The 12,581-nt window shown below is 39.9% G+C and overlaps 1 protein-coding gene across 5 annotated transcripts in view; it reads left to right on the forward strand.

Annotated features, from left to right (window-relative positions):
- The window catches only part of Ncoa3 (nuclear receptor coactivator 3), an 81,616-nt gene that overhangs the window by 12,993 nt on the left and 56,042 nt on the right, over positions 1 to 12,581 (forward strand). The gene's annotated exons all lie outside the window — the stretch shown is intronic.

The raw sequence follows: 12,581 nt of genomic DNA on the forward strand, positions 1-12,581 counted from the left end.
TGTGACCATCAACTTAATTTTTCCTGGGCTATCATTTCTCCTTGGTAATAGATTATTTTGCTTTAGAAAGATTATAGAATATGGGGCTGGGAATTTGGCCTAGTAGTAGAAAGCTTGCCTAGCCCCCATGAAGACTTGAGTTGGATTCCTTGGTACTACATACATAGAACAAAAGCTGGAAGTGGTGCTGTGGCTCAAGTGGTAGAGCGCTAGCCTTGAGGAAAGCCCAAGGACAGTGCCTAGTCCCTAAGTTCAAGGCCCAGGGCTGACAAAAAAGAAAAGAAAAATTACAGAATGTGGGGCCAGGAATGTGGCCTAGTGGTAGAGTGCTTGCTTAGCATGCATGCATGCATGAAGCCCTGGGTTTGATTCCTCAGTACCACATGCACAGAAAAAGCTGAAAGTGGTACTGTGGCTCACATGAGGAAAGTGTCCAAGGTCAGTGCCCAGGTCCTGAGTTCAAACCCTAGGACTGGCAAAAAAAAAAGAAAGAAAAAAAGAAGGAACGAATAGAAGAAAGAAAGATTATAGAATGTAATTCATGCTATATTTTCATGGTAGTCTAACTAGTTGAGCAAATGACCATATATGAAAACCAGGAGGATTTAGGTGACTTTTACTTGATTTGGTACTCTTTGGGTCTGAGAATGCAATAGTAATTCATGATGTGATCCATAGGCATGCCTTTAGGAATGAAATATGCAATATTAATTCATTTGAGTTGGAGGGCAGCAGTAAACCTGAGCTCTACAATGTTCTCTCCAAGACAGCTTGCTAGGCACAGTGGCTTACACTTGATATCCTAGCTATTCAGGGGGCTGAGATCTGAGGATTTCCATTCAAAGCCAGCCTGGGCACTAAAGTCTGTGAGACTCTTATCTCCAGTTAACCAGCAGAACATCAGAAGTAGTGATGTGGCTCAAGGGGTAAGGCAGTAGCCTTGAGCTGAAGAGCTCAGGGACAGCGCCTAGGCCCAGAGTTCAAGCCCCCATGACTGACCAAAAAGAGAGAGAGGGGGGGTGAGGGGGAGGGAGAGGGAGAGGGAGAGGGGGAGCGGGAGCGCGTGCATGAGAGAGTGAGAGCACATGTGTGCCTGATGTTCAACTACAGTTATAGGACCTTTTCAAAAATGATTTGTGAACACATAAGGTGATTTAAAAAATATCACTATAATTTGCTCTGTCTCTTGAGAGTGTTTATATTTCATAAATAACCAAAATTATTCTCTTTGAAATAAATGAGTGTGGTGTATTTTTTTTTTTTTAAATCAGTCCCAGGACTTGAACTCTGGCCTGGGCATTGTCCTTGAACTCTTCAGCTCAAGGTTACCGCCCTAACCCTTGAGCCACAGTGCCACTTCTGGTTTTCTGGTAATTAATTGGAGATAAGAATAGCACAGACTTTTTAGTGCCTGGCCTGGCTTTGAACCATGATCCTCAGATCTCAGCCTCCTGAGTATCTAGAATTATAGTCTTGAGCCACCATACCTGGCTAGTGTAGGTATTGTTTTTAGATAACTGGAGATGATGTTCCCCTCACTTGTATCTCCCCCCCCCCCTTTTTTATCTTCAGTGTTTATTCTGTCTTTTCCTTAAATTTTCTTTTTTTTTCTTTTGTCAGTCCTGGGCCTTGAACTCAGGGCCTGGGCACTGTCCTTGGGCTTTCCTCAAGGCTAGAGCTCTACCACTTGAGCCACAGCACCACTTCTGGCTTTTTTCTGTGTATGTGGTACAGAGGAATTGAACACTCTACCACTAGGCCAACTTCTGGCCTTTCTCTCTCTTCCTCTCTTCTGTCTGTCTGTCTGTCTGTCTGTCTGTCTGTCTGTCTTTCCTATTCTGAAGTTTGAACTAAAGTCTTGGGCATGTTTCTGAGCTTTTGTGCTCAGGTGAGCATTCTCCCACTTGAGTCACAGCTCCACTTCCAGCTTTTTTTTTTTTTTTTTTTTTGCCAGTCATGGGCTTGAGCTCAGGGCCTGAGCACTGTCCTTGGACTTTCTCAAGGCTAGAGCTCTACCACTTGAGCCTCAGTACCACTTCGGGCTTTTTTTCTATGTATGTGGTACCAAGGAATTGAACCCAGGTCTTCATGCATACTAGGCAAGCACTCTACCACTAGGCCAAACTCCCGGCCCAACTTCCAGCTTTTTACTGATTAATTGGAAATAAGAGTGTGAGAGTTTCCTGCCTGGGGTAGTGTTGAACTGTGATCTTTGGATCTCACTCCTGAGTAGCTAGGGTTACAGGTGTGAATCACTGGTGCCTGCCTAGATTGTTATATATATATATATTTTTTTTTTTGCATTTTTTATTGTAATTAGTAAAAGGGTTACATGATATTTGCCAGATAGAAGGTGCATTAATTCACGTACATTGATGCCCTTTCACATGTCTTGGTACCCATTTCCCTCCCCCCCCCACACCCCCCATAGATTGTTATATTTTAATCTTTCTTGGATTGCTTTGTTTTTTTTTAAATGAATATCATTCATTATTCAAGGGGAGTTTAATAATTCCATGGATGTATACAGTATATTCCAACCAATTTTGTCCCCATCGCTTTTCTTTTCCCCTTCCTAAAACAATTTTGACAGGTTTCATTGTTCCATTTTCATATATGCAAATAGATTGCCTTGACCATATTCATCTCCTTCACCTCCCTTGTTAGCCCAACCCCCTCCTAACGGCTTAGTTTTTATGTTTGAGACAATATGCTTGTGTTATAGAAGTTGTATGTGCTATTTTAGAATTAGAACTCTTGAGTGCTGGGAGTTAATTTATATACTGCTCTGCTTTTGGTGCTCAGAATGGTGTAAGGTATTGAATAGGTTGTGAGATATTTGTGAATACTTTCAGAATAACAGTGTCAATAGTTGCTATTTATTGAACATGTACTGTATAGCTAAGCGCTAGGTACTTTGGATGTTAAGTGAATTACAGCTAAATGAATTATTTCCTGACCATATACTAGGACATTATTTAATGTGAGAGGAAGATTTGTTGATTTGCTTGTAACTACAAATAAATTCCATTGTAAAAGAAGCCATTAGTTATCAAATGTATCATCACTGTTGTGAACTGCTGGAAACGCAAGTATAAAATGGATACTTTTTAATAGTTTGCATGTTAATTCTAGCTTTAAGGACATAAAAGCTTGAAAAAAACCTGGGAATCACTAAAGAATGCCAATAGTTTTAGATGTCTCATTTGCCAATCACAAACCTTTTAAAGGTAGATAGTCTCATTTGAAACTCGGGGTTTGGATATCTACTCAGAAGGCTGAGATATGGGGATCAGGGTGAAAGCCAGCCCAGGCAGGAAAGTCTCTTATCTCCGAGCACTAGCCTTGAGTGGAAAAGCTCAGGGACAGTGCCCAGTCCTGAATTCAAGCTTCACGACAGACAAAAACAAAATACAAAATTTAAATGCTGTCAGGATGGAAGATCCAAATGGAGGCCTCAAGTTTTCAAGGCCAGGTCCTTATTATTACTTACCTCTCTCCACTCAGCCTTCGTGGTTAAAATAGTGCATCTGCAGATCAACTCTGACTCAAATATTAGTTTTTGTGGCTTTAAACATTTGTTTTGTTATGTAAATTAACCCATTTATTGTAGTAGTAGTGTCCCTACTGGTCTTTCAAGTCTTTCCCTCTTGTGAGGCAGACTTGATTGTTGAGGCAGAGGTGATGTTGAAGGTCCAGCACCACCAGCACTGTTCCAGATTTCCATAGCTTGACTCCTCATCTTGATTTTGCCACAGAAGAAACAGGTGTATTTGGTGTGCTGGCTGATTTCAATTTTCTTCACCTTTTGGAGGAAGGCGCCATCATAGCTACCATATTTATGGACAGTTGAGACTTTATTTACCATATCACTGTGATCTAAGCTGAGCTCAGACAAAACATTTTTCTAATGTAATTTATTTTTCCTTTTTAAAATCTAAGTAGATTATTTATTTTACTGTTTGCTAGTTGCTCTGTATGTCTGTGTAAAACAACCTATGGCCTTATCATACAATCATCTTAAGGGAGATTAGAAATATGAAACTAATGCTAACTAGAGGTTTCAATAGCATATCAGTTGTGGGACTTGAACTAACTTGGCCTGGCTGTTGTCCCTGTGCTTAGCTCAAGGCTACCACCCTACTCCTTGAGCCACAGCACCACTTCAATTTTTTTTTTTTTTTTGTGCCAGTCCTAGGCTTGAGCTCAAGTCTTGAGCACTGCCCTCAAGGCTAGAGCTCTACCACTTGAGCCTCAGCTCCACTTCCAGCTCTTTTCTATGTATGTGGTACCAAGGAATTGAACCCAGGCCTTAGTGCATGCTAGGCAAGCACTCTACCACTAGGCCAAACTCCCAGCCTCCCACTTCCAGTTTTCTGGTGGTTAATTGGAGATTAGAGGTCTCATGGACTGTAGTAACCGGGCTGGCTTTGAACTGTAGTCCCCAGATCTCAGCCTCCTGAGTAAGTAGGATTACAGTTGTGAGCCACCATGCCTGGCTATGAAAGAAATTTAACACATTAGTGCAGGATAAATTGCACAAGAATTGCTTTTAGAGTTTAGAGAAAGGAAATATCACTTGAGGTTAATCTAGAGAAAGATAAAACTAAGTTCCTGTGAGATGTGTCCAGTTAGTGACATTATTTACTTAACTTTTTTTTGGTCAGTCATGGGGCTTGAACTTTGGGCCTTGGCACTGTCTCTGAGCTTTTAGTTTAAGGCACTCTGTTGCTTGAGCCATAACAGTTCTCTGGTAGTTAATTGGAGATAAGACTTTTGTGCCACTTTGGGGCTGGCTTTGAACAACAATCCTCAGATCTCAGCCTTCTGAGTAGTGAGTATAACAGGCTGAGCCACCAGACCTGAACTTTTTTTTTTTTTTTTTGCCATTCTGGGGCTTGAGCACTGTCCTTGGGCTTTCTTAAGGCTAGAGCTCTACCACTTGAGCCATAGCACCATTTCCAGCTTTTTCTATTTATGTGTTACTGAGGAATTAAACCCAGATCTTTGTGCATGCCAAGCAAGCACTCTACCACTATGTCAAACTTCCAGCCCCTTAACTTTTAAATAAGATTACTGTTAGAAAAGAAACAGCAAGCTGGGCATAGTGGCTCACACCTATATCCCTAGCTATTCAGGAGGCTGAGATCTGAGGATCAAGGTTCAAAGCCAGCCCAGGCACAAAAGGACCTGAGACTCCTATCTCCTCTATAAAATGGGAAGTGGGCCTTGACTCAAGGGTAGGGCCCTAGCCTTGAGCTGAATAGCTAGGCACAGTGCCCTGACCCTGGGGTAGGGTAGTAGCCTTGAGCTGAAGAACTCAGGGACAGCACCCTGTCTGAGTTCAAGCCTCATGACCCACCCCCCCAAAGACAACCCCCCCAAAAAACAACCCCCCCAAAACCCTCCAAAAAATAGCAGTGTATGTATGTATGTATGTATGTATGTATGTATGTATGTATGTATATGTCTGTCTGTCTGCCTATCTATCTATCTATCTATCTATCTATCTATCTATCTATCTATCTATCTTTCTATCTATCATCTATCTATCTATCTATCATCTATCTATCTCTATATTTGTCAGTCCTGGGCTTAATTCATAGGCTGGGCACTGTCCTTGAACACTTTTTGCTCAAGGCTAGAACCCTGCCACTTGAGCCACAGTGCCATTTCTGGCTTTTTCTGTGTATGTGGTTCCAGGAATTGAACTGAGGGCTTTGTGCATGCTAGGCATGCATGCTACCACTAGGCTATGCTCCTAGCCCTTTGCCAGTCTGGGGGCTTGAACTCAGGGCCTGGGCACAGTCCTTGGGCTTTTCCCCCAAGGCTAGCGCTCTACCACTTGAGCCATAGCACCTCTTCCAGCTTTTCTATGTATGTGGTACCAATGAATTGAATCTGAGTCTTCTGTACATGCTAGGCAAGCCCATACATTCTAGGCCAAACTCCTGTCCCCTATTTTACTGTTTTATTGTGTTTTAGCAGTTGGTGTGTATGTCTGATGTTTCAAAGCTGGTTTGTCAAATTTATAAATTTCTTTTCCTGATTGGCTACAATGTCATTTTAATGATTTCTGTTATAGAGCATATAAGTGTTGGGTTCTGATGTTCATCTATTTTTCTGTATGAGTGACTTTGCCCTTTTGTCTTTGTTTAGGTATAGAAAAGTTTTTTTTTTTTAAGTAGATTTTGGCATTGGTGTTTATGTGTTTAGATGATTTTTGCCTTAGACATGCAGTGAGTCCTTATAGTGTGTGCTTTCAAGATTATAGGTTTTTAGTGCTTTCTTTCCTCTTTTTCATTGCCTCGATTTTTTTTTTTTACTCCTTTTGGGATTCCTGTAATATGTGTGTTAGATCTTCCTTGCATATTGTTTATGTAAAATAAACTTCCCAGTGATTTCCTGTCTCCATAGCCAACTGTCTTCTCAACCTTGCCATTTGGAGTTAGAATTTGACAACTAATACTTAGCATTTCTAAATTGAGCTCCTGGTTTTTTTCCTTCATCTTCACTGTAAGCTTTCTTCTTACTTGTTGGTAACTTTGTTTATCAAGGTGTTAAGGGTAAAAATCCTGACTCCTTTCTTCCATATCTGTGTCTTGCCTGTGTCTAGAATCCAGCTATGTCTCAACTCTTCCACTGAGCCTATCATGGTCTGTGAGTTATTCCAATAACACTGGGATAGATCTCCCTGTGTTTTACCCTTGAATCTATAATGACTGTTAAAGGGATCTTGTTTGTCCTCTTCCCCCAGAGATTCTGCTGGGGGCTGGAGATGGGGGTTAGTAGTAGAGTGTTGGCCTAGTATTCATGAAGCCCTGGGTTCGATTCCTTCATACCACATAAATAGTCAAGAAGTAGTGCAGTGGCTAAAGTGGTAGAGTGCTAGCCTTGAGCAAAAGAAGCTCAGGGACAATGCCCAGACCCTGAGTTCAAGCCCTAGGACTGGCAACAAAACAAAACAACAAAAAAGATTCTGCTGGAGGGCCAGGAGTTTGGCCTAGTGATAGAGTGCTTGCCTGGCAAGTACTGGCCAAAAAAAAGATTCTGCTGATGCCCCCCATTTCACTCTCCAAAAATCAGTGAGCCACAGCACCACTTACGGCTTTTTCTATATATGTGTAACCAAGGAATACAACCCAGGTCTTCATGCATGCTAGGCAAGCACTCTACCACTATGCCAAACTCCTGGCCCTTAATTTTTTTTTTTTAATTTTTCTTTTTTTCTGCCAGTCCTGGGTCTTGGACTTAGGGCCTGTGCACTGTCCTTGGCAGGGTAATGTCCTTCTCAGAACCATTTTTCTACCTTGGTCTGTGGCATTGAAGTGTTTTTTCTGGAACGGAGCATGGTCTAGTACACAAGTCATTGTGTTTAATCCCCTGTTTCTTCAATCCTCCATATATCTTTATGTTGTCTAATATCTTCCATCTTCAAATAACATGGAAGATGTATTAGGGAAGTTCCTGGTCTTAGTTGGTTTTATAGTAGCTTCTAATCTTTTTAGACTGGAATTATTTGTAGAAATGCAGCCAAAAAGAAAAATAAAAAAGTATGATGCTGGGTGGGTTGTGCCTGTAATCCTACCCTTAAGAAGCTGAGGTCTGAAGATCTTGGTTCCAGCCCTGGCAGGAAGGTCCATGAGGTTCATATCTCCCAGTTAACCGTCAAAAAGCCCAAGATAAGGCGGTTGCTCAAATGGTAGAGCCCCAGTGTTGAGCAAAAAAATTAGGGATAGTATCTAGACTCCACAGTCAAACCCCATTATTAGTATAACAAAAAAGAAAGGGGGAAAAAAAAAAGGAATATAGCAAAGATGGAAGTTTACCTAAGATTGGTTAAAGATAGGGAGGATTTGGACTGGGAGTTTGGCCTAGTGGTAGAGTGCGTGCCTACCATGCTCAAAGACCTGGGTTTGATTCCTTGGTACCACATACATAGAAAAAAAGCCGGAAGTGGTGCTGAGCCTCAAGTGGTAGAGCTCTAGCCTTGAGAAAGTCCAAGGACAGTGCTCAGGCCCTGAGCTCAAGCCCAGAACTGGCAACAACAACAACAACAAAAAGATAGGGAAGAATTGACAATATTAACCATTTAGTACATGCAAGAAAATTCCCTTTTTAAATTTTCTTGTTATGAAAATCTAGTCATAATAGTTTCCTCCAATAAATTTGTTTTTATTGTATTTTCAATGGCAGTTTGAGAAGGGTAGAATTATGAATCATCCTCCTCACAAATGCAGCTGGAAAATAAATGTTGTTTACCAACATAAATGTTTGCTTGAAGATAGGGTCTCAATATGTAGGCTAGGCTGGCCTTAACTCACCATCCTCTTGCCTCACTGTCTTCTGAATACTGAAATTATAGCCATGCTTCACCACACCCAGCCAGTGTTTGCTTCATTTTTGACAGTGATTAAAAGATCACAACAGTACTGATTCTATTGAGAAATTTTATGTATGTATCTTTTAAAGTGTAAAATTGTTACTTATTTGTATTTTAGCAATTTATTTTGCCTCTTTAGGAAAGGAGAAGGAAAACAATTTCTGCATGGCTTGATTTTTTTTTTATTGTTATCATGAAGATAATGAATATGCCCTGGTCCATGTAGAATAAATAGGAAGCTTAAAATAGAAAGGCACTATGAACATTGTTAATGCTTTTTCTTTGGGTGGGTTGGGGGAATCTTGAAGGAGGGTCTGTTTCTCTTGGTTTACAAAATTCTGATGTACTAGGTTGGTCCTTTTCCTGAGGAGGAGGCACTTTTGTGGTAATGTTGCCATGGTGACTGTCTTCCCAGTGCTGCTTCAAGGTCACTCATCACTCATAGTACAGAATACTTGGATTTCTTTAAAGAAAAATGTCAACATTCGGTAGATAAAATGAAGTTATTACATTGCATCACTCAAGCCATGCTAGAAAAATTATGAAAAAATTATTGTGTTAACAGTATTGATAAATTATATTTTATCTTAATATTGACTTTTAACCTGCAAGATTAGAAAACAAATGGTAAATTTATAAAATAACCAAGTCATGTATTCTAATACTTGTATTTTAAAAGTCACAGTGAATAAAATCAAGCTGCTTAATTTTATTAAAATTCACGATTCTACACATATTTCCCTTAGTATTTATTTTCTTATAGGAAGACAACAACAAAGATTCCTCAGAATTTCTTTTCTCTTTGGTAAACTTAGCTTGAAGTTGCCAGTTGATTCAGCAGCTGTTTATATGAGAGCAGAAGATTTTTATTTTGCAAGCTACATTTTAGGAATCTGCTGTCCACCTGGCTTTTATATTATGTACTTTTTGTCTCGTACTGCTATTTTTCTTTTCCTCGTTTGCTGAATTTTTATCTGTATGTTATTCCAGAAAAGCTGTTCTCAAAGGTTTGCATATATGTTTGTTTTCAAGTGGCTTGCTAGGGAAGGGAATTAACCTGAGTCTTTGTTCTGAGTCTTGTTCTATGGACAGAAAAATCAGAGCTACATACTTCCATTAAGTTGTAAGGTGACTTTGAAATCTGAGATGGAAAGCTTTGTTAAAAAAAAAACCAAAATGCTATCGAAACAAACAAGCAAAAAAGCTGTTCAAACTTACCTGGCTGAAAAATGTGATCTTTTAGCAAATTAGAACCTTGACTAGTTGCTGTAGTTTCAGAAGAGTTGGATAATTGGTTCTCGTAAAGCGCTTGCAGAGCACACACCTTTGCAGTGTCTCATCAAGATATGTTTACATGCTTGAAATTTCAATGAAGGAAGATTTCTATAGATAGTATTGCAGATGTGCCAGTTTCACTTGTGCAGATTTGTGGAGTAAAGTGTTATCTGGTAGTATTTTTTACTGATTTATTTGGTAAATGGAGCTGATTTAACACTAGGTGAGTGATGATATAAGGTAATAGGATCTAGAACATTATTAGCTGAGACGGCAGGGTCCTGCTGAGATTTTCCCTTACCCGTATTTTACTTTAAACTTATTCGTAGAGTTCTGTGTTGCATTTTCTTTGTCTGTAAAACAGGGTGAAGGGTTTTAATTCAAGCGGTAGAGCACAAGGGAGGCCCTAGTTCAGTCTCTAGTATTGTTAAATAAGTGAGAACAAGCAAGACAGCCAGCAACAAAACCTCTTAAAACAAGGTGCTTCCATTTCCATTGTAGCCTTCAAGGTCAGTATTGTTTAGGGTAGTTAAATTTGGATTATCTTCAGTAATGGAGGAAAATTACCATTCATACGAATCTACAGTGCTGAATCTTTTCAAACTGATTTGTCTGACTTTTGGATTCCAGTTCATTTTTCCCTGGTTAGTCAGGGAGTGATTTTTGTATTCCAAGCACATATTAACTGTGATGCTTTGAGAGGAGAGGAGAAAGAACAAGAGTGGTTGGTTATGTGGCAATAATTGGCAATTTAAAAAACATTTTGTGATTAACTCTGGGCAGGTCAGAAATAGAAATTGAAGGTTTATTAAATAGAAGTTGATTTGGAATGTCTTGAACATGAGCCTAATGTAGATTCTAGTTTTCATTATAATATATATGTGTGTGTGTGTATATGTATGTGTGTGTGTGTGTGTGTATGTGTGTGTGTGTGTGTGTGTGTGTGTATATGTATGTATATATATGCCAGTCCTGGGGCTTGAACTCAGAACCTGAGCACTGTCCTTGGGCTTTCTCAAGGATAGCACTCTACCACCTGAGCCATAGCACCACTTCCGACTTTTTCTATATATGTGGTATACTCAAGAATGGAGCCTGGGTCTTCATGCATGCTAGGCAAGCACTCTACCAGTAGGCCAAATTCCCGGCCTCCATATATTATATTTTTTAAGTATGAAGTTTTTTTTAACTGTAGCATATGAAATCCTTACCTTCAAAAGCTGGTGCACTGCACAGGCGTTTCTTTTTTTGTTAAGAATGTCATTTTTTGTTAAAAGTATTCATAAAATTTTATTCCTTCCCTCCTGCCTTCCCCCACTTCCTGCTACTCCTCTTCCTCCTCCTGCTCCTTTTCCTCCTTCTCCTCCACAGGTATTTATGATGAGAAAAATAGGTTAAGGTTTGGCTCAAATTTACCTTGGGATGAGTGCCCCCTTTTGATCTGACTTCTGTAGAATTCCATCTTGCTTGAACATTGTTTTATCAGTTGGGCCTGGCCCTATTATTTCAAGGTGGGCCTGCTCACTAAACTTGCATCATTGCCTTCAACAAAGGAAAGGATTTTGCTACATGCTTCCTTCAAGACAGGTGTCCATTATTTATACATATAAAAACTTTGTGCAAAGAGGATTTTTTTTTGTGCGCGCACGCGCGCGTGTGTGTGTTCATTCATGTTTGTACTTGTGTGTGTTTCACCAAGCTGTTTTTTCCTTTGAGATATCCTTGCTTACTCCCAGAACATGTAATCATCTATGTATGCAGACAAGGTCTGAAGGAGAGAGCTTCTTGAATAGCTAGGATTATAGGTGTGAGCCACGTGGTATCTAGCTTTGAACATGCAGTTTTTAAGTGCCATACATACACTTGAAAAGTCTTTGATTTAACATTGTTAGCACATTGAATATGTAGACTTTGAGAGGGTGCTGGGAATAGAATCAAGGGCCTATGTTTTCTATGCAAGGGCTATAACATTGAGCTCACACTACTATCCAAGAACTAATTCTCTTCTCTCCTCCCTTCTCATCCTCTCTCCTTCCCTTTCTTTTTTTCTTTTTTGTTGGTTATGAGACTTGAACTCAGGGCTTGGGCACTCACTATCCCTGAGCCTTTTCCACTCAAGGCTAGTGCTCTACCACTTTGAGCTGTAGCACCACTCGTTTTCTGGTGGTTCATTGGAGATAATAGTCTCATGGACTTTCCTGCCCAGGCTGGCTTTAAATCGTGATCCTCAGCTCTAAGCCTCTTAAGTACCTAGGATTACAGGCATGAGCCCTGATACTCAAAACTAATTTCTTTCTTTCTTTTTTTTTGTTGTTGTTGTGGGACTTGAACTCCAGGTTTGGGTGTTATATCTGTCCTCTTCAGCTCAAGGTTATACAGGCCTACTCCTCTTCCTCAAAACTAATTTCAATGATATGTGTATATAGATAGTTTTGTATGGTAACAGAGTATTTGGAAGTTACTTGTTGGAAAAGAGGCTAAGTTGGTGCATGCCTGTAATTTCAGCACTTGGCAGGTGGAGCCAGTAGAATGCATGTTTGAGGACATTTTGGACCGTGTAGTAAGATCCTATCTCAAAAAGCCAAACAGAAAGAAGCAGCAGTAAAGGAATAAGAAACAGCAACAGAAATACCTTGATTTGTTTTTTCCTTTTATAAGACAATATTATGAATAGTTAACTATTTATTGAGCCCTTGATAGATGTATCAGGATCTAAGAATTTTAAGTGCTAGATGTACTTCATAATGCCTTTAATTCCACATCCATTTTTGGGTGAAGCTCTCAATTGCATAGGCTGATTTGTCTGTATACAAAATCTGTAATCTTCATCATACTGCCATCTCATTTTCTTTGCACTTTAAATTGGCCATTTTATAGCTAGGAAGATCTCAGTTCAAGGTCAGCCTTGGCTACTTGATGAGAT

This window comes from Megascapheus bottae, chromosome 18 (genome assembly GCF_031878675.1).
Source record: "Megascapheus bottae isolate mThoBot1 chromosome 18, mThoBot2.hap1, whole genome shotgun sequence".
NCBI lineage: Eukaryota > Metazoa > Chordata > Mammalia > Rodentia > Geomyidae > Megascapheus > Megascapheus bottae.